This window comes from Rhynchophorus ferrugineus, unplaced genomic scaffold (assembly GCF_030347505.1).
Source record: "Rhynchophorus ferrugineus isolate W39M unplaced genomic scaffold, kcgeb_rfMv2 rfM3, whole genome shotgun sequence".
NCBI classification, from domain to species: domain Eukaryota; kingdom Metazoa; phylum Arthropoda; class Insecta; order Coleoptera; family Curculionidae; genus Rhynchophorus; species Rhynchophorus ferrugineus.
The window spans coordinates 14,217,362-14,237,724 of record NW_027472582.1 but is presented as its reverse complement, the minus strand read 5'-3'; the positions used below and the strand labels follow the sequence as shown (position 1 = coordinate 14,237,724).

General features: G+C 31.4%; 1 protein-coding gene and 1 long non-coding RNA gene across 2 annotated transcripts in view; both read left to right on the top strand.

Moving 5' to 3' along the window:
- Positions 1-20,363, top strand: part of LOC143194314 (ras-like protein family member 10B) — a 157,248-nt gene that overhangs the window by 108,727 nt on the left and 28,158 nt on the right. The window lies entirely within an intron of this gene.
- Positions 13,542-14,007, top strand: LOC143194315 (uncharacterized). Its single transcript, XR_013005290.1, has 3 exons — positions 13,542-13,678; positions 13,746-13,819; positions 13,876-14,007. It is a non-coding gene; the product is annotated as an uncharacterized LOC143194315 (long non-coding RNA).

The window sequence follows — 20,363 nt, the reverse complement described above, 5'->3', positions numbered from 1 at the left end:
ATATTCACGTTTTTACGTTCAGTTCTTGTTTCCTTCGTAGCGTGTACTTGTTAAATCATTTTGATGCCGCTGTATTTTTTATTTCTTCTGCTACTGCCTCTATATCACCAATCTTGATAAAATTAATCACTGAGTTCCACCTAATGCATTTACCATATCTACAAAACTTTAGTTAGTAAACGTTAGTCTCCATTCTCCCTCATACATTCTAACCTGATGCTCATGTTTAGTTTTGAACAATTATTGAATAAAATAATAACATTAATAAATAACAAATAATTAAAATAATTAATAAAATGACAAGGAAAATATTGTCTAATTCCAAAAACCAGTTTACCAATTATGATAGGCAATACATTAAACATCTCGATGACGTATATACAAAAAACCTTGGATATACTATATATTCTCTATATTTTATGCATTAATATTTCAATTATAATTATCGATGCTTGCTGAACTGTAATGTTGAAAATTATGTTGCTCCAAAAAAGAACATTCTATATAAAATGAAGCAATCTGTAATAACGTGAAATTGAAAATGTAAAACTAGAAAATGTTTCCTCAAAACCAACTACCAGTGTCGTTCATTTAGTATTTATGAATATGTATTTTCTTTAACCTACGTCATCGCCCGATGTAAATATATTTAAATCCAGTCTTAATTCGGTTGGCCTAAACCATAAGAGGTCTGACATTTTAGAATATGGAAATTAAACGAAGCAAAAAACGCCGAAGGCTTCCATGGGCTACACGGATTTTTCCGTCAGGTTCGTTCCGACCCAACTCACTCTTGATATTAGCGACGCTTGTTTGTCAAATTCTCTTTTTTTTTGGTCTCCGTCAACATTTTAATTATTATTTCGGTTTGATTGGAATTAATTATGAGGTGGAATGTACTTTGAAGGAAGCAGAACGGTATGTTTTTCCACGATATGCTGGAGCCTCCTCTAAATAGCTGCTGATAACACAAATTCTCTCTGAATTTTAAATATTATGTTAAAATGCCTTTTATTTGGCAATAAATAAAATTATTTAGACAGAATATTTAATATTAGGTTCCATCTTTACCAAGATTTATCTAGACTAGACCTGCAGCTTAACATATTGTAGTATCAACCACATATAGCCTATCCAAAGTTTTTTTGTATATGCGTCATCAACATCAACTCTGAGTTTTAGTTCAGTTTGTAATCTAAATAAAATAATTTAACAAAAATGTTATAAAACATATTTAGTTTATTTTAATATTATAGTACATCTAATGCAAATATTATCGAAGAACTTAAAACTGCGATTAAGAATATAGGTATAATAGTTTGTAGGTTAGAGTTATTTTCTTATATTTACATTGAACTATTTTCCACACCACCCATGAGATAGAGTTCAAGGCGCGTTTTTTATGTAGTGGTATCCATCTGGAATCCTAATTCACTTAATTATATATCAAAGTAATGTATTTTATTTTCATTCGAGAGCATATTCACGTTTTTACGTTTAGTTCTTGTTTCCTTCGGAGTGTGTACTTGTTAAATCATCTTGATGCCGCTGTATTTTTTATTTCTTCTGCTACTGCCTCTATATCACCAATCTTGATAAAATTAATCACTGAATTCTGCCTAATGCATTTACCATATCTACAAAACAGTTAGTCTCCATTCTCCCTCATACATTGTAACCTGATGCTCATGTTTAATTTTGAACAATTATTGAGTAAAATAATAAAATTAATAAATAACAAATGGTTAAAATAATTAATAAAATGACAAGGAAAATATTGTCTAATTCCAAAAACCAATTTACCAATTATGATAGGCAACACATTAAACATCTCGATGACGTATATACAAAAAAACCTTGGATATACTATATATTCTCTATATGTTATGCATTAATATTTCAATTATAATTATCAATGCTTGCTAAACGGTAATGTTGAAAATTATATTGCTCCAAAAGAGAACATTCTATATAAAATGAAGCAATCTGTAATAATTTGTAATTTTTTTAATAAATGTTTTCGTCTTTACCGCGATTTATCTAGGCTAGACCTGCAACTTAACATATTATAATAACAACCACATATAGCCTATATAAAGTTTTTTTTTGTATATGCCTCATCAACATCAACTCTGAGTTTTAGTTCAGTTTGGATTTGACATATAACAAAATTCTAATCTAAATAAAATAATTGAACAAAAATGTTATCAAATATATTTAGTTTATTTTAATATTGTAGTACATCTAATGCGTATATTATCGAAGGACTTAAAACTTCGGTTAAGAATATATGTATAATAGTTTGAAGGTTAGAGTTGTTTTATTATATTTACATTGAACTATTTTCCACACCACCCATGAGATTCTAGGCACTTTTTTTAAATAGTGGTATCCCCTAGAGGCCTAATCCACCTAATTAACAATTATATATCAAAGTAATATATTTTACTTTCATTCGAGACCATATTCACCTTTTTACGTTTAGTTCTTGTTTTCTTCCATGGTTTGTTTACTTGTTATGTCATTACATATTGATGTCATTGTATTTTGTATTTCTTTTGCTACTACCTGTATGCACCATTCTTGATAAAATTAATCACTGAATTCTACCTAATGCATTTACCATACCTACAAAACTATTAGTGTTCATTCTTCCTGATACATTCTAACCTAATGCTCATATTTAATTTTGAACAATTACAATCATATCTGTGAACATAAATATTTCATTTTCATTTATTAAAACAAAGCCTTAAAACGTTTCACGTTCGAGCTTATCAGGTTTATAACCTCTAATTATTATCACTAACGTTTTAAAAAATATTTTAGATATTTGTCAACAGGGTCGACCAATATCAACACAAATCGAATTTTGTAGATTGATTCGGTTACATGTTCCAAAGCACCAGATAGTCTCTCTGTTTTTTACTAGTATAAAATGAGAACGAGAAATCTGTTCAGAGTTTAAAACCAATTTTACATTTTTACAAACTGCAATTTGCGTTTTATTCGACGTCATCTATGACGTGCATTAGTTGTTTTATTCGAAGGACTATATAATATATAAAAAGTAATTATATACACTGAAGTAATGTTCTTTCAATATTCTCTTTCCACGTTTCAATCTATTCAATTCAGTCAAATTTAAATATATTTTTCAAAACACATTTATGTGAACTTGTACTTTCATATGTTCAGTTTTGTCTAAAATATACTTGAAGTACTGTAGAATTGAATTGAATTGAGAAAATTAAAATAAATGGTAAAATAGATTCCTGGTTAAATTTTCCCCAAATGTCTGTTTAGAAGTTTGACAATATTCACAGCTAAATACTTATCTGGACTGGACCTACTATTTTAACGTGGGCTCCGAACCACGGTCCTCGGCATTACGCCTACCGACTGGCGAGTGACCAACTTAGAAATCATCCTAAAAGACATCCGGTCTTACCCAGCCTGGTTACTGGCGTGACTGGAATCATTCTCCTTGTCGGATTTTGCATTCTTACCTAGGACAATCACAAATATAAATTTACCACCATGCCCCAGCAGGATTCGAACCCGCGCTATCACTACAGTGGATTAGTATCACTACAGGTGGACCGTTCTGTCGGCTTTACCACTGAGCCAACCAAGCCGGCAACAAAATAATTTAAATATAGCTTTATTTTAGAAATAAATGAACCAGTAATACTACAGATCTCACCAGTTTCAGCAGCAAAACAAAAAAACACTAGCGAATTTGACTAAGTAATCTCGAAGAGAATTGCTGCTTTAATAGTGTAGTATTTAGCATATAACAAAGCAATACCAAGCAAATCTTGATATAACAAAGTAATACCATATTAGATAGTGATTGAACTGAATATAAAATAGAGAACTGCTTTTACATTCGTACAATATTTGAATTTTTTCATTGAAATTCAGGTGGTTTTTTTTTCAGGGCTTATAGAGCAATACATAGATCTTTCTAAAAATCACTTTTGAAGGATATATATAGTCGGGAACAGGATAATAAATCGTGTCCGTTTATTTTCGCTAATAAAACCATAAATCACACAGCGATAAACATTGAAGAGATCCTTTTTCGGCCCGTTTTATCGCCGCTAATAATTTATTACTTTTCGAATTTTCGGTGTACCGAATTGAACTGGCGCATAAATCCGTAAAACTCGCTGAATTTTGTCACCGTGGTAGTGGCCGGCTTTATGCTTGGGTAAAGTAGCGACGAAGTTGCTGATTATACTCATAGATATCCGGTATAAAATATTTTTTAAATAATTACAAATTAATTGAACCGACTTCAAAAATTAAACAACGAACTCACTAAAAAGTAAAAATAATCAAACGTAGATTTTTAACACAAAAAAAAAGTTTTGAAATAAAATATAAACATAATAATCGTTGAAATCACTATATAAAAATAATCAAAAAACCTATTTAACCTATCTACTACACGTATTTTATATTCTACTATATACACACAATTTAGCTTAAGATCTACTTACATCTATTTTTGACTGCCAACTAATCACTTTAAAATCAGTAATTTAATTTTGTGTATATGTTACGAAATGATCTTATTATTTTTATATTGTTTAGGCTCGGCACCGATTTCAAACTAATTAGATTTCATCTTCAAACTTCAAACTTTTTAGTGTTACATATTTACTCAACAAATTACGCAAATATTTTATTAAATATTACAGTGGATAGACCAAGTAAGAGTAGCCCGTATGAGGAAAAATAAGAACAAAGAAACAATGATTGAAAATAAGGAAAGTCTCAGTCCCTGAGGTCCGCTACCTAGTCTAGGTGATTTGACAAATGTTCCAATCAAACTAGAACAAAAAAAGTTGGTGCCCTGTTGGGAATCAAACCCGCGACCCCCCGAGTATGAACTTCACGTTCTATCCTTCAATTTTCCCCCTTTCCCCATCAGATCCTCACTCGGTTCCAATGGGACCACCTCGGAAGTGTACCCTTTCGAATAAAAAAAAAGAATTTTGAAAATCGATCCATAATTGACAAATAAATTGGCAAACTATATATATATATATATATATATATATATATATATACAACCGAACATAGAACAGCCTCCTTTAACGAAGTCGGTTAAAAATAGATTTATATATTATGGACAACAGTTCAAATATTAATTAATTTTCATAACAAACAAAACCTACATTTATTTTTATTTACTTTAAATTGATCTTCATATCACATTGCAAAATAATATTTCAAATATCATAATTTCGAAATAATTTATTAATTAATCAATAATTAAATTATAATATATAATAAATAATGAATTGTGTATTTAAAATGTTAGTTAAAATACTTTTATTATGTTGCAAAATTGATCGAATTGGCGGAAACATAAATCATCGCACCATCAGGTTTCTATTTCTTTGAAAATGTCTCCGATGGTAACATTTTTTAGTTCAACGTAGCCGCAAGAGAAAATCTTACTCATCAATTCAGAAATAAAGTGCAAGCGAACATTAGAAGCGACGGTGAATTTATCGCACCAATATAAGTGCAGTCATGAGAACTGAAGCATATAGAACCTTAGTAGCAAAATTAATTACGTTTTAAAGTGGTTTAAGGCGTTTCAATATAATTTTACGACGGTAGCAATTTAATAATATGTACATATTTTTATAAATCTTGAACATACTCGAAAATTGTTTTTACCATTTTAAATGTTGACGAACTTGTTTAAAAGTCAAATCAAGTTCGTCAACATTTAATGATGATTAACTAGTCTTCGTTAAAAAAATGTTAGGTAATCGAAAACCAGTGTCTGCTTGAACAACTAACTTATTCTACGGGCTTCTTTTGTAATCAAGTTAATGTCACTGAGAGAGTTTATTACTACGATCGAAAAAAGTTCTAGTCAGAGGGTGCTATGTCTGGACCAGATAGTATATGCATCAAAACTTCCCAATTAACATCTCACAATTTTTTACGTTTATTCAAAGAAGTGTCTTTCCCATCAGTCAATTCACATTCACCAGCACCTTTTTCAACGATAAACCTTTCAATTCATACTTTACAAAACTCGTAACATACTATCATAAGAGGAAAAATATTGTAATAGTGTTAACTATGAACTCTTCACACCAGAATATGTTTTAGATATCCTTTCCACTCTGCTGTTCTAGCAGTCCAGAATTATGCCAGTCTGATTATTTTCATGAATCAATGATCTAACAGATGTCAGGCATAGATTATTCGCTCTGGAAAGTTACCAAAATTCTAAAACGATCATATTTGCAGTCCATCTATATGATATTTAGATTATTGTTTAAAATACTGAATAAATGAATCAGGTGAATCATTCACTGATCACTTAGAAAGAACCTCAAGCCTAAAGTGAAGTTTAATATAATTTAACAATCATCGAGTCCAAATATTTTACTATTCATCTAATGACGCCAAAGAAGGTCACCAAAATCTTAGACACTGATATCAACCCAAAAAAATCTACCCTGAAAGGGAATTATAAAACTTACCAATTTGATTAATGCAATAAAAACATATCCCAGGTATTTGGAAGATGGTTGAAATTATTATGTTATTATCCCAAAACCATGAAAACCGCCAAATATAATATGTAAGATATTTTGAAAACTATTGAGGATATTAAAATCAATTAAAGGAAATCTAATACCCATTAGTTTGATTATGTGACGATTTACCAAATGTAAATAAGCACAGATGCCTTTGAAAAGTGGTCAATTAAATGTAGAACTAAAGCCTTCAAGAAGGTTTGGAAATGTTACCTGTCCAATATTCCAATAGTCCAATGTCCCAGTCCAATAACGGGAATCTTACTCTACAATAAAAGAAGCTAGAACAGGTATGCCACAGGGAAGTATATTTGAGCAAATTTTTTGGATTCTTCACACATGTGATATACAACAAATGGAAAATATCACCATAGCTACATTTGCTGGTGATACTGCAATATGTATTAACTTGTTGTTGGAGACAACAGCGAAGAAACATGTGTTGGGACAAGTAGTAGTGAGAAGGAGCAAGATCTGGAGAATATGGTGGATATCAGTTCCCATTTTAATATTTCTAAGCACTTTTTACCAGTTTTGCAACATGTGGTCGAGCATTGTCATTCTGAAGAATAAGATTGTTGTTTCTTTGCACGTATTCTGACCGTTTGCGGCAGCTGTTGCATAGTCCTAAGGTCAAACGCATCAATTGTAGTAGCTCATAATATACTTCACCAAGCGGATGCCATCAAATACAGATCATTAGCTCGGAGTCATAGATATTCTGTTGACGTTGATGTTGATGCATGACTAGGTAGTCCTTTTATTATCGTAATGGATCCACTTTTCATCACCAGTAGTCGCAAAAAACTTTTTCCATTTTGCCGTCGAAGCAGAATTTTATACGGCAAAAAAATAAAGAATTTAGAATGATTCAAGCTTTTGAGTATTTCTCATGTTCTTCTAGCTAACGAAAATAGTTTCTTGTGTTACTCCCAACCATTACGCATATTCTTCTTACGTTTTACATTGATCATCATCGAAGAATACCTTCAAATTCTCGTCTTCAATTTCTTTTGGCTGTTCAGAGCATTCGTCTTTGTCTTCGGTGACAAAATCAGCACTTTTAAAACTAGCCTAAACCAGTATTCCATGACCTTCGACTGTTTTGAAACCGAACTGAAAAAAAAAATTGTTCGCACTTCGACTAAAAGACACCTTCCTCTGTATAAATGTACCCGCTGCGATTGATATTCAGTAACACCATCTATTATAAATCCTTTTAAATGAATTTACCTATAGTATACAAATTTTAAACTTCCTTCACTTATTTTATTCATCTTCATTTATATTACTACAATATTATATTGTTAATTTAACAGCAATTTAACTACGATTCAAACTTTGAACAACATTATATATGTTACATGAAGCATAACAATAGAATATTAGAACAATACAAAGTCGTTAAGCTTTTTGGATGGGGATCAAAATAACAATGTCGTGTGTGTAATTTGGGGCGATATATGAAACCGTAACTTGAACTAGAAGATTACAGTTGTGTAAATTACAGCGACGACTGTACAATCAATGGTAATCTGAATTTTATTCAACTGGATTAGTGGACATTACCATAACAAAAGTCTTCCGTGTCTCGGCAGGCGAACACACAGAGGCGGTTTTTTAATTTGATTCAGCATTTGAATTTCTAACGTGGCTGCAATTTTGGATTTCATTTCCATGCGGAACTTACGAAATAATGAAGTTGTGTAACGAGTCTTGACTCGGCACACAACACGAAAAGAAGCCACATAATTTTTAATATCCTGTTAAAATACAAAGAACATCGGAAAATAAAATTAAATAAATTTAATACGATAATTTTAAAACTCATGCGACTTATATATAATATAGTCAGTAATAAAATTATTATTCGCATATTCATTCATTATTCGGATATTCGCATTATACATAAGTTCAATGTTTGACAATAAAACTTTTCCTCTTTTTCCATAATAAAATCCACAGAGATGGATATTTTTAATTCATAGATTAAAGATACAACAACTTTAAATAAACAGTACTTTTTGCTTCTTAAAACAGCATCTTTGTTGTTTCTCTTTTGTTGCATTAGATGTCTTAAATGTTGTCCCTGAAAAAGAGCATTTGCAAGGAATTTTAATCCGTTATAATTTCAAAAAAGATCATCGAATTTTTAACCGACTTCCAAAAAGGAGGAAGTTCTATGTTCAGTTGTATATATTTTTAATGTGTGTTCGACGATTTCTCCGCGAATTATGGACCGATTTTCTTTTTTTTATTCGAAAGAGTGCACTTCCGAGGTGGTTCCATTGGATCCAGGTCAGGATCTATAGGGGGAAGGTGGGGCTAAATCGAGGGAAAACTTTTTATCTACAATAATAATAATGAAATATTTGGGTATAATGTTATGCTGAACTGACATGACGAAAAATCTGAAGTATTTCAGTGTAAAACCCATTCAGTTTGCTTTTTAAGCACTAACCATATTGCATGAGAAGTTGTAGAAATGTTGTAGGCAACAGTTTCTATGATGTAATGGATAGAACGTTAAGATCACACACGGAGGTCGCAGGTTAGATTCCCAATAGGGCAGCAACTTTTTTTTGTTCTGGTTTGACTGGAACATTTGTCAAATCACCTAGACTAGGTAGCGGACCCCAGCGCCTGAAACGTTCCTTATTTTCAATCATAGTTTCTTTATTCCTATTTTTCCTCATACGGGCTGTAATTTTACTTGAGCTCACTTAGGAACTTACTAAAAAGTAAAAAATAATCAAATTTAGATTTTTAAGACAAAAAAAAAACGTTTTCAAATAAAACATGTACATAATGATCCTTGTAATAATATTCATCTATTTACAATATTATTTTAACCACTACCAACTGATTGTTTGAAGCCGGTGCCGAGTCTAAACAATACAATAACAATAAGATAACAAAACAAATCTAATTTGTTGCTCGGCACTGATTTCAAGTAACTTATGAAGCTAGCATTTATAGAATGTAGTGACTACTTTCTAAAAAACTATTTGGCAAATATTTGATAGGAATTTACACCCCTCCTGCCATATAGCTCAGAGCTAGTCCCTCTTGATTACCATTGTTTCCATCGATTTCCGTCGACGTCAGTTTCTTCGACGATCACCTCTTCATTCGACGAAAATTTTGAGATCTGAGGACAGGAAATAGTCGCTGGGAGCCAGATCTGGAGGATACGTTAGATGAGGAAGCAATTCGAAGCCCAATTCTTGGATTTTTGACACGGTGACATTATCTTGGTGAAGCAGCACTTTCTTTTTCTTCAAATACGGCCGTTTTCGGCGATTTCGTCCTTCGAACGCCCCAATAATGCTATGTAATAGTCGCTGTTGATGGTCCTTCCTTTTTCGAGGTAGTCAATCAATGAAAATTATTCCATGCGCATCCCAAAATACAGGCGCCATATCCTTGCCAGCCGACTGTTTTTTCACGTCTCATTTCACCACGTCTGAACTTACCATACCAATCCTTAATAGTTGATTTTCCTGGGGCAGTGCTTCAACTGTATTTTTTCCCTTCAAAAAGCAATATTTTATCAGTTTTTTTCACAATAACAAAAGTTGTTTCACTCAAAATGCTATAATTCACAAACTAATGATCTGACAGCTGCCAAATTTATACAAGCATATTTTGAGGGTTAGGGCTAACTAAAAAAACATATAGATTTAATTCTAGTAGCGCCATCTATGTGTCAGGCCGGGGACTTTTCAATTGGCCTGTTAAGTATGTCAATTGATACTTTTATACCTCCAGCCCTCTAGTGACTAAAATGCGCAGTGATAACGTGGTTACTATTGGATATTTTATTATAGCGATAATATTAATTAGTTTTAGCGATAGTCATGTGATATAACATCAATAAAAACAGTTGCAACTCAAAGCTAACGTTCAACCCGTAAAAAAAACATAAAACTGCTAAAATAGCTTGGAAATAGATTTCCAAAAATATATAAATGAGAGGCAGCGTTTTACGATTCTCCGATATAACTGACAAAAAATACCCAACCATATCTGAGCTCCAACCATCCGATTAATTTCGAAAATGGAAAAAAAATGCCAGCCCGACATTTCGGATTGATATTTGATGTTCGCTACCTCCTCCCTATCAGCCTCCAATTTCCTGCGGCATCCATCCATATTTCGGGCTCGCCAAATATATATGTACGCAACCACTTTTGACAACATGAATAAATCATCAGGCTTAAACCGAATTCCAACCCCACTATTATGATTTAATGGCGTGGAAAATTTCTTCTTTGGATATTAAAAACTGTTCTGCGTAAAAAAAGGCCAGATGGATAACCGTAAATAAATTAAATTGGCTCCGGGAAGGAAAATGATCAATTAGAAGGACTATGGAGGATATTAATGAGACCGTTAAACTTTATTATTAGAATGAATGAGTGTTTCATTGAAAATTTTAATTCATTTAATTTGGAACAGTTGTGTTGTATATTAGATCATTTACTAAAATCATTAATTCGCGTTCTTTTTTTTTAATTCAAACCTCATTAAAGAATTAGATAAATGTGTTTATATTTATCATAATGTAGTAGGAGTTTTGAAATAAAGGGTTAACAGATATATAGGTAAAAAAAAGTTAGGTTTTAATATAAATATAACTTAGTTTAAGTTTTTTTTTTTGTTAAGGAATTATCTGGACTAAAACAAGCAAATGAGAAGGTTGTGATTTCAATTTTTTTTTAATTCCAGCTATAATTTTATCAGGAATAGTAATTTCCTTCCTTATTAATGATGTATTGATGAACTATTATAGTAATTAATCAAATTAGTATCAAAAACAGTCAAGAATATAAGTAAATTATATAGCAACATTTAAGACAAAGTGGTTAGCCAACCAAGACAATCAGCCCTAAAGCTTTTGGAGTTATCTCAATGTCCTTGTACAAGGACCTATCAGTCAAAGACGGACTTGTTTTAATTGGCTTAAGCTTAAACACTTTTTGCTTATATATACTATTATAAACTTTAATAGTTAATAAACTTTTTTTCGACAAACAGTTTACTTTTTTTAAAGTCAATCTACTAAATATAACATGGAGCAAAAGTCCCGCTACCATTTTGATTGGCTATAACTTTACTCAAAGAAAAGATAAGTAAGAATGGTTTTCATAAAAGTTTATTTGGACTTTATATTTTTTTCGTTATGATTGAAAAATTATATCAGCTAAATGGTGATCGCGATTCACTATGCAACTAACGGCTCTTTTTAACGCATTTTTTGCATTTAACGCAGATCTGGCTGGCCATGCTAAATCACTACTTCGCGAAATTAGTCTTCGTGGAAAAATGTCATTCAATAATTGAATTATTGAACGAGCTGTGTGTGCTGTGGTCCCATCTTGACAAAACCATATGTCCTCTAGTCCTTGCTCTTCCATTTCAGGCACAAGAAAATTTCTAATCATGTCTTGGTACCATTCAGCAGTAACAGTAACTGCAACATCTCGGTCATTTTCAAAAAAATAGAGACCAATGATGCCTCTCCAGCATGAATATCACACCATACAGTTGTTTTTAGTGAATGCAATGATATTTTATGAATTAATTGAGGTTTCTGTGTTTTCCAAAACCAACTGTCCTGTTTATTGACGTGGCCACTGAGAAGAAAATGGGCTTCATCACTCATTATCAATTTAAATAAAAAATCTTTAATTTCACCAGACAGCCTTCGGATTGTATTACTGTACTCAACTCGTTGATCAGGATCTCTCGGTAGCAATTTTTTGACTAATTGAATTTTGTACATGAACATTTTCTAATTAGTTTTCAAAATTCGCTTTAAACTAAGTGCAGAAATATGTAACTGGGAACTACGTCTCCGCATTGATGTTTCTGGAGACTCTGCAATACTATAGCTCGAAAATTCGCATGTAAACGATAAGATTAGGATATTTTTGATGCAATAATGCTGAATGGAATGATTGTTTTCAATAAATATTGTCACTATTTCTACTCGTTCTTGTGGCGTATATTTATCCATAATAAAATTTGGACGTTTACTGAGCTAAACGTCACATAACCAAGATGGCGTACAATCAATATGGTAGGGGGACTTTTGCCCCACCTGTTATAAACTTTCTTTTAACACAGCTTTATACTACTGCAAGACAATAATACTAATAACAATGCATAAACAACCTTGAAAACAAAGGCACTCTCTAATCATAGCAATAGATTTATGCCAAGTGAAACGAATCACACTTCATCGCCAGTCATTTCAACCCACAAAAACTCCTCGTTTTATAAGGCCAGCAATTGACAGTAGTTCGAATAGACATTTTCAGTTAATTTTTGTGGTAGCCATTTTCCCCCTTTTAGATTTTTCCCACTGCATATAAACACATAGAAACAACTGGTTCATTGGCTACTAAGCTCTCTGAAAGTTGTTTAAGAATTTGAGCTTGAGTTTTTGTCCAATTTTTTTGATTCTCCAGGCCGTTCCTTATCAATGACCTCAAAATCACTACTTTTATATCGTTGAAATCAAAACCGACAACTAGAACATAGTGAAGCAGCACCACTTTTAGTCTGCTGTCACTTTATTCATCTTGTTCTTTCTTCATGATCATAATATTTACTTCGTAAGTATTCAAACAACAAAAATAATGAATGTTGAAACTCCATATTTGATCATAGAAAAAATAGAAATTTCATGGTATAGCCGACCTTGGGGAAATGTTTTGTTTAGTTCAATCAACTGTAGCGCTGCGATCACAAATTGTTATTGGCAGTTTAAATTCCAGGTGCCGCCACTAACATGAAATGTGATTGGTCGATCAAATTGTGTGAAATCAGCATTTTCTATGGGCGTCCATTTTTATGTTTGTTGTTTGTAGGTTATGGTTTCTGTTTAGATCACGAAATTTTCGTTTTACGTTGTGTATATTTTCTGTTTTACATTAATTATTATGGGGTAATAATATAAAAATTGATGACAATACGTCAGTGTAGTAAAAGATGTAGTGTACCGGGGTAAAATTCTACTACGGAAATTAGACATCGTTTCCCAAAGAATGATCTCGCTCCTTTCCAAAAATGGGTTGATCAAGTAAATAGTAGTAAGTTACCTGGATAAACCACAATTCAAATATATCAACGTCATGGTGTTTGTTATGAACATATTAGTGAAAAATTTAGAATTATCCTTCCTTCACGAACAGGTATTTGGGTAAATGCATATCCATCATTGGTTTTATCAGGTATATATAAAATTATCTATCTACTACATGTCTGTTTATATATTGTTTGTTTACAGAAATTCAAAAACTTATGAAGATGTTAGTAGTAATAAAATTCAATTAATCTACCAAGTTGTGCGTATGTTGTCAGTGTGATGTCTCTACATAAAAAAGTCTTACAAGAAGGTAATAATTAATATAACTGGATAATTAGTAGTAATAAATACTACTTTTAATTATAAAATGTCCTTAAAATATTTGCAATACTTTAACTTTTTAGAACAATCAGTGTTCAATAATTTTATAGTAGAGGAATTATATATTTAAATTTGATTGCCTTGTTAAGAAAATATTTGTTATGGTGCCATCAATTAAAAATTTAATTGCTACTTTTAGGGGATTTATTAACTTAAAGAAATCTATTTTGTCTAAATTTACAAATAACTACATTTGTTTAACAAATCTTAACCAAGATTGCTTAAAGATTTTTGTTGGATCTATTAGAGGTCATAGAGGTAGAAACAGCATCCTTCCCCTAGTATGTTCGAGAAATTTTTAAAAGGGCTCATCATTTCAATTTTTTCACATCATTCTCCCGGAGAAAATTGTGAAGAAGATGAAAATGTTAGATAACTTCTTTTTTAACGGGAGATCTAGTACCACTTGAGGTTGTTAAATCACCAGTTGAGTCTATATTTTCAGTTCCAAAGAATTTTGCTCTGAGGAAAACAAAAGTCTAATATTGTATTTAGTCTTATTTCAGGCTATTTAACAAAACTTCTGAAAAAGAGACCACATGCAATATTTGTCTAAATTTTATATTAAGTAGTTCCACAGATTAAATACTCTAAAATATAAATATTTTTAAAAAACACATAAATTTTTAGTGTTTCGACTGTCCAATCCATAATGATTTTCAAGACAAAATTTTAAGTTATTCTGAGGTTTGATTTTTGGTTTAATGAAGTTAATGTAATATCAACAGGAAAGGATTTAAAGTTTACCTTCAATATATCAAGATAAGTTAGAACTCTAATAGATCCCATAAAATTAATGGCACTAAACATATATGGGAAGGCCTTATAGAAGAATTATAGATATTTTAATATTGCCTAGAATAGAGTTCATAATTGTTTTTTTTTGCTTTTTGTTTATATATATTTATATTATTTACACTTATGTATATTTGTATAGGATTTTATTTTAATAAATTAATTTGAAAATTTAAATTTGATTTTTATTTAAATACTATTGGCCAATAAATGTGACGTCACAAAATAATCAGGGGAAATGGCAGAGCAATCAAAGCAAAGTATTTTCCTTACAGGTTTCTACATAACTATTTTAAACTAACCAATCAAATTCGCGTTATCAGCGCCGCCAATGATTGGACTAAGCGAAACTTTGCCCCACTACTTACCATTGCAGTTGCACACCCCTGTATTTGATAACTCTATACTAAATAGAAAACTGTTATTTTATATAATGAAATGTCGTTTACAATTATACTTCATATTTCCACCAATAGATGTCGCTGACCAAAATATATACAAGCACCTAATAAAATGAGCTAAAAGTAGTGATCTGATTATCATCTAGTAATTAATAAATCAAACATGTTGTTCAGTAACATGAATTATGACGTAGAGCTTTAAACAATTGTCTAGTTTGAAGTAGTTTAAGTAAAGAAGTAGATAAAGCTCCCTCCGAAAATGTCGTTTGATGAAACTAAGCCGCATAAAATTGAATTCGAACGTGAGCGAAATGTCTGAAGCCGGAAATCTAGCCAGTTTAGAGTCCGCTGAGGTTTTTCGCTATGTGTTTAACACAATACCGGGTATTGTGCCGTTAGACTTTCAGTTTGTGTTATCCCCCGTTGTGTTTGTTTAGGATCGTTCTTAGTATCTGGAGGGTTGTATTTCAAATAAACCCTAAGTGAGGTCTGTTCTATAGGAAATTTCCCAATCACTTTCCAGTGAAAATAATAAAAAATAATGCGCAAAGGAAAAATAAAACGAATTCGGGATTGTTTAACAATGATAAAACCATTTTCTTAAGGTTCTGCAGGTATAATGGCAATAAAAATGCATAAATATTTTGATAAAATATCATATAACGTTTACACCTTTTACTGAATATATATAAAAAGGAATTGCCGTTCGTTAGTCTCGCTAAAATTCGAAAACTGAGTCATCTGAGTCGATTTGGCGAAATTTGGTTTTAAAATGTTTGTGAATGACCGAGCAAATAGTAGAAATAATAATTTGTTTTACCATAAAAAGTATCATTGTAATCAATAGGTTCACTGTCATAATGAATCGACATTGTTGTTGGTTGTTATTTATTTATGTATGCTTACAAAAATTATTTTGTATCTAAAAATGTTGAATATCGATTCTTTTTCTACCGGTCATTATTTTCAAACCGCAATTATAATATACAGTGTATTAAACATTGAAGAGAATTATAGCACTGACCGTTTAAGACTTTATCAGTAATTAAACTGTTCGATAGTATGAAAATCAACTGAAAAATATAGGCATGCTAGTAGTGGAAGAAAAGGAGAAGCCATTCGGAAAGACTAGCATGTCAACCACAGAAAAAATTGAGTCCTTAAAAATACAACATTCAAACAATAGTTTGAACTAGCAACCCTAAAAACAAAGGTATAGCTGGAAAGCCAAAGAGTATACAGAATGCCAAGCCACTATGAAAAGGTCTAAAACTTTGAGTAAACATTTACTAATAATATGGTTCAAATCTGCGACGACCATTACAGTACTGAAATAATATCGAAAATTCCAGAACTGTTACACAGGGAAGCATATAAAAAGAGTATAAAGACAATACTCTAGAAAATAAGAGGAAGAAGAGAAGAAGCCATTCGGAAAGACTAGCATGCCAACCACAGAAAAAATTAATCGAGTCCTTAAAAATACAACATTCAAACAATATTTAATAGCGATAAAAGGATTAGCGCAAACCTAGCAACCCTAAAAACTAAGGTATAGCTGGAAAGCCAAAGAGTATACAGAATGCCAAGCCACTATGAAAAGGTCTAAAACTTTGAGTAAACATTTACTAAGAATATGGTTCAAATATGGGACGACTGTTACAGTACTGAAATAATATCGAAAACTCCAGAACTGTTACACAGGGAAACATATAAAAAGAGTATAAAGACAATACTCTAGAAAATAAGAGGAAGAAAAGGAGAAGCCATTCGGAAAGACTAGCATGCCAACCACAGAAAAAATTAATCGAGTCCTTAAAAATACAACATTCAAACAATATTTAATATCGATAAAAGGATTAGCGCAAACCTAGCAACCCTAAAAACAAAGGTATAGCTGGAAAGCCAAAGAGAATACAGAATTCCATGGCACGACTGTGAAAATGTCTAAATAGAACAAACAAACATAAGGGAGGAACGTTGCAATGCAGTCAATAAAATGAAAAATCATCATCTCTCGCACAACATACACGAATGACTTCACGCAGGATTCCTTTTGATAACACGAAAACCGTAGCTATTGTGATGTATTAATCAAAAAGGATCGACTTGAACATGGAGATCACTTCAAAATATTATTTTATTTAACGGAAAGTAGAGGCGACATTTTGAACGGCGATACAAAGCCACTTCATCCGCCAGATTGTCTTTGAAGATCTTCGAAATATCACTGTTCCTATCCAAATTATGATGTCCCATAATACGGTAATGGTTTTCCAAGGTTAGGTGATTATAGATTCCAATAGTCTACAGCTAAGAAACTAAGCTACTACAATCCGCTTTCGGTGGCCCTTCACCCTGAACTACCAGCTTCTGTCCAAATACCAGTAAACTATGTTAATTCATAGCAACTTCACTCCGCCTTTGATGGCCTTATCCCTTCAATTGGGATCCAGGTGCCGAGAATCTTCGGACGATTGGTTTTTTTTCACAACTTGAATGTTTCTAACTTGGTACAGTTTATGGCGAAGGGTCTTTGAGCATATTCTATGGACCTTACAGCTAAAACTAGCCTATCCAAAATTATTTTGTACATACGTCATCTAAATTTGTCAAACGTCAAAACGTCGCAATGTTGCCGTATCAAATCTGAGTTTACCTCTGTTTGACTTTAAATTACAACAAAATTCTAATCTAAATATAATAACTAACAAATATATTATTATCAAATATAACTTATTTTAACATTTACAATTAGGTACACAGTAATAATAGCTTGTAGGTTAGGGTTGTGTTTAAAAATATTTATATTAAACTTTTTTCCATAACACCTGTGAGTTAAAGACATCGTGCTGTTTCTCCTTCAGCTGTTCTGTTCAATGCATTATCCTTAATGCATTTGCCATATCTGCTTACGCCTTACTATTCTTTCTCTCCTGACATCTTTTAACCAAATTCTCATGTATATTCTGAACAATTACACACATATCTGTGCACATAAATTTTTTATACACTACAATAAGATTGTTTCCATTCTGTCTGTTTCCGCTCTGTCATAGAAATTGGCAGCATTGAATCATATTTGATTCAGAAGGTTTCATTCAAGTGAATATATAAGCTGTTAATTTCCAAACTATCAAACATTTGTTCACAATTGCATCAGTTGTCAATTTCTTCTTCAAACCGAAGGTGTTATTAACCATTACTGTTTCCAGCATAAAGTGCAATATATCTGCAATGAATTATTAATAAATGTTAAGACGAATAAAACCTAATCAATTGTTATACCAACAACCTTTTCTTGAGTTCTTGTCCAATCTGAAATAGGCATGTCTCATCTAAATACATAAATTGAAATAATAAATCTTCATTCATTTTTTATATGCTATTAGAAATTTTATTATTTTAAAAGCAATATCGGGAAGTTCTATTTGACCTCTTCGATACTTTTCAGACAACAGTTTCCATTGAAATAATTGTATCAAATTATGTTTGTGTTGAAAAACTCTCGTACTCTTTTTATATACTTCATAGATTTGATTTCTAATAAAGCTAACATCAAGCTGATCTTGATTTGTCACCCACTTCGTATATCATATTTTTCATTTTTGGAGATATTTTAGTGACCGTGTCCATACTAATATTCAGTGCAGCTGTAACACGCCAAAAATGTTTTCAGTAGAAATCGTAGCAATTTAATGTTTACTAGTAAAAATGCGTACTATCTCTAACGAATATTACTGGCAATCCGTTCTGGCTGGCTTCGGAATTTTCAATCAGAGTAATAATAAGCAGCGATTTGAACCTTATCAAAACAAGCAAAGCATTAAAATAACGTTTGCCGGTTTATAACCTCTTATCACTATTGTTTTGATGAATTTTGCATATGTTTGACAACCGGACGCCTTTGACAGGCTAGTTCGGATACACGTTCGAACTTATCAGACGGCAAATTTGCAAATTGCAGCAGGCAATACTTTAAACATCTTGATGACGTATGTACAAAAAACTTTGGATCAACTATAGTTAACTTTTTATGTCAAGATTAATGCGTACCTCCGCAAACATCAAAACATCGTATTCTTGTAATTCCTACCAGTCCGTAATAATTCGTCAAGTTTATTGCTGGAGGTTTTATACATAGCAAAGCGCCATAAAAGAAAATTTCCACGATATATTTACAGCGCTAAAGGTCCTCCTGTAATTTCCAGCGTGCTATTTTTAACAGCCTGCTGCCTTGTTGATAATGTCGAAATAAAAATTTAAAAAAAATTAACATAATTATTTAATATTCGTATAATAAATTTACATCCATTTCATTATTATAATTATTCATTATTATAAATTATTATTAAGTTATTATTCATTAATGTGTATTAGTACAATTACTAATGTTATTATAGTAGTTGCTATATCTAATATATCACTATATTAACTCTATTGCCGTAAAATTATAAATCTGAAAGATGATCATGCCTTAAGATAAAATAAAATATTTTTAACAAACAAATTGAAGCGACTTCAACAAATAAATAAGGAACTCACTAAAAATTAAGAACTAATAAACTTAGATTTTAACACAAAAAAAAACATTTTAAAATTAAATATCTACCTAATAAACTTTATAATAACTAAATAAATATAAACATAAACCTTATTTAACCTATCTACTACCCGTATTTTATATTCTACTATATACATGCAATTTAGCTTAATATCTACCTAATCCTATATACCTTTTTACAATATTATTTTAACTACTACCAACTGACTACTTTGAAGTCGGTGCGGAACCCAAACAGTTATATTAATATAGTAATTTTGATAATTTTTGTATTTTTTGCCTCGGCTTCTTTGGACCTTTACTTATGCAGTACGTATGAGAAAAAATAGGAATAAAGAAATAATGATTGAAAGTAACTACTTTTATATATCATTTTTATCATTTTAATTTATGCTTAATTACACTGACTACTGATTGATTTATATAAATGGCACAAACTGCGCTCCTACGACATATTCATAAATTCAGTAATAAAGTCCATAAAGTTACAATTCTGCATAATAACGCTTAACTAAAGGTTGGAAGAGTTCTATTAAGGATACACTGCT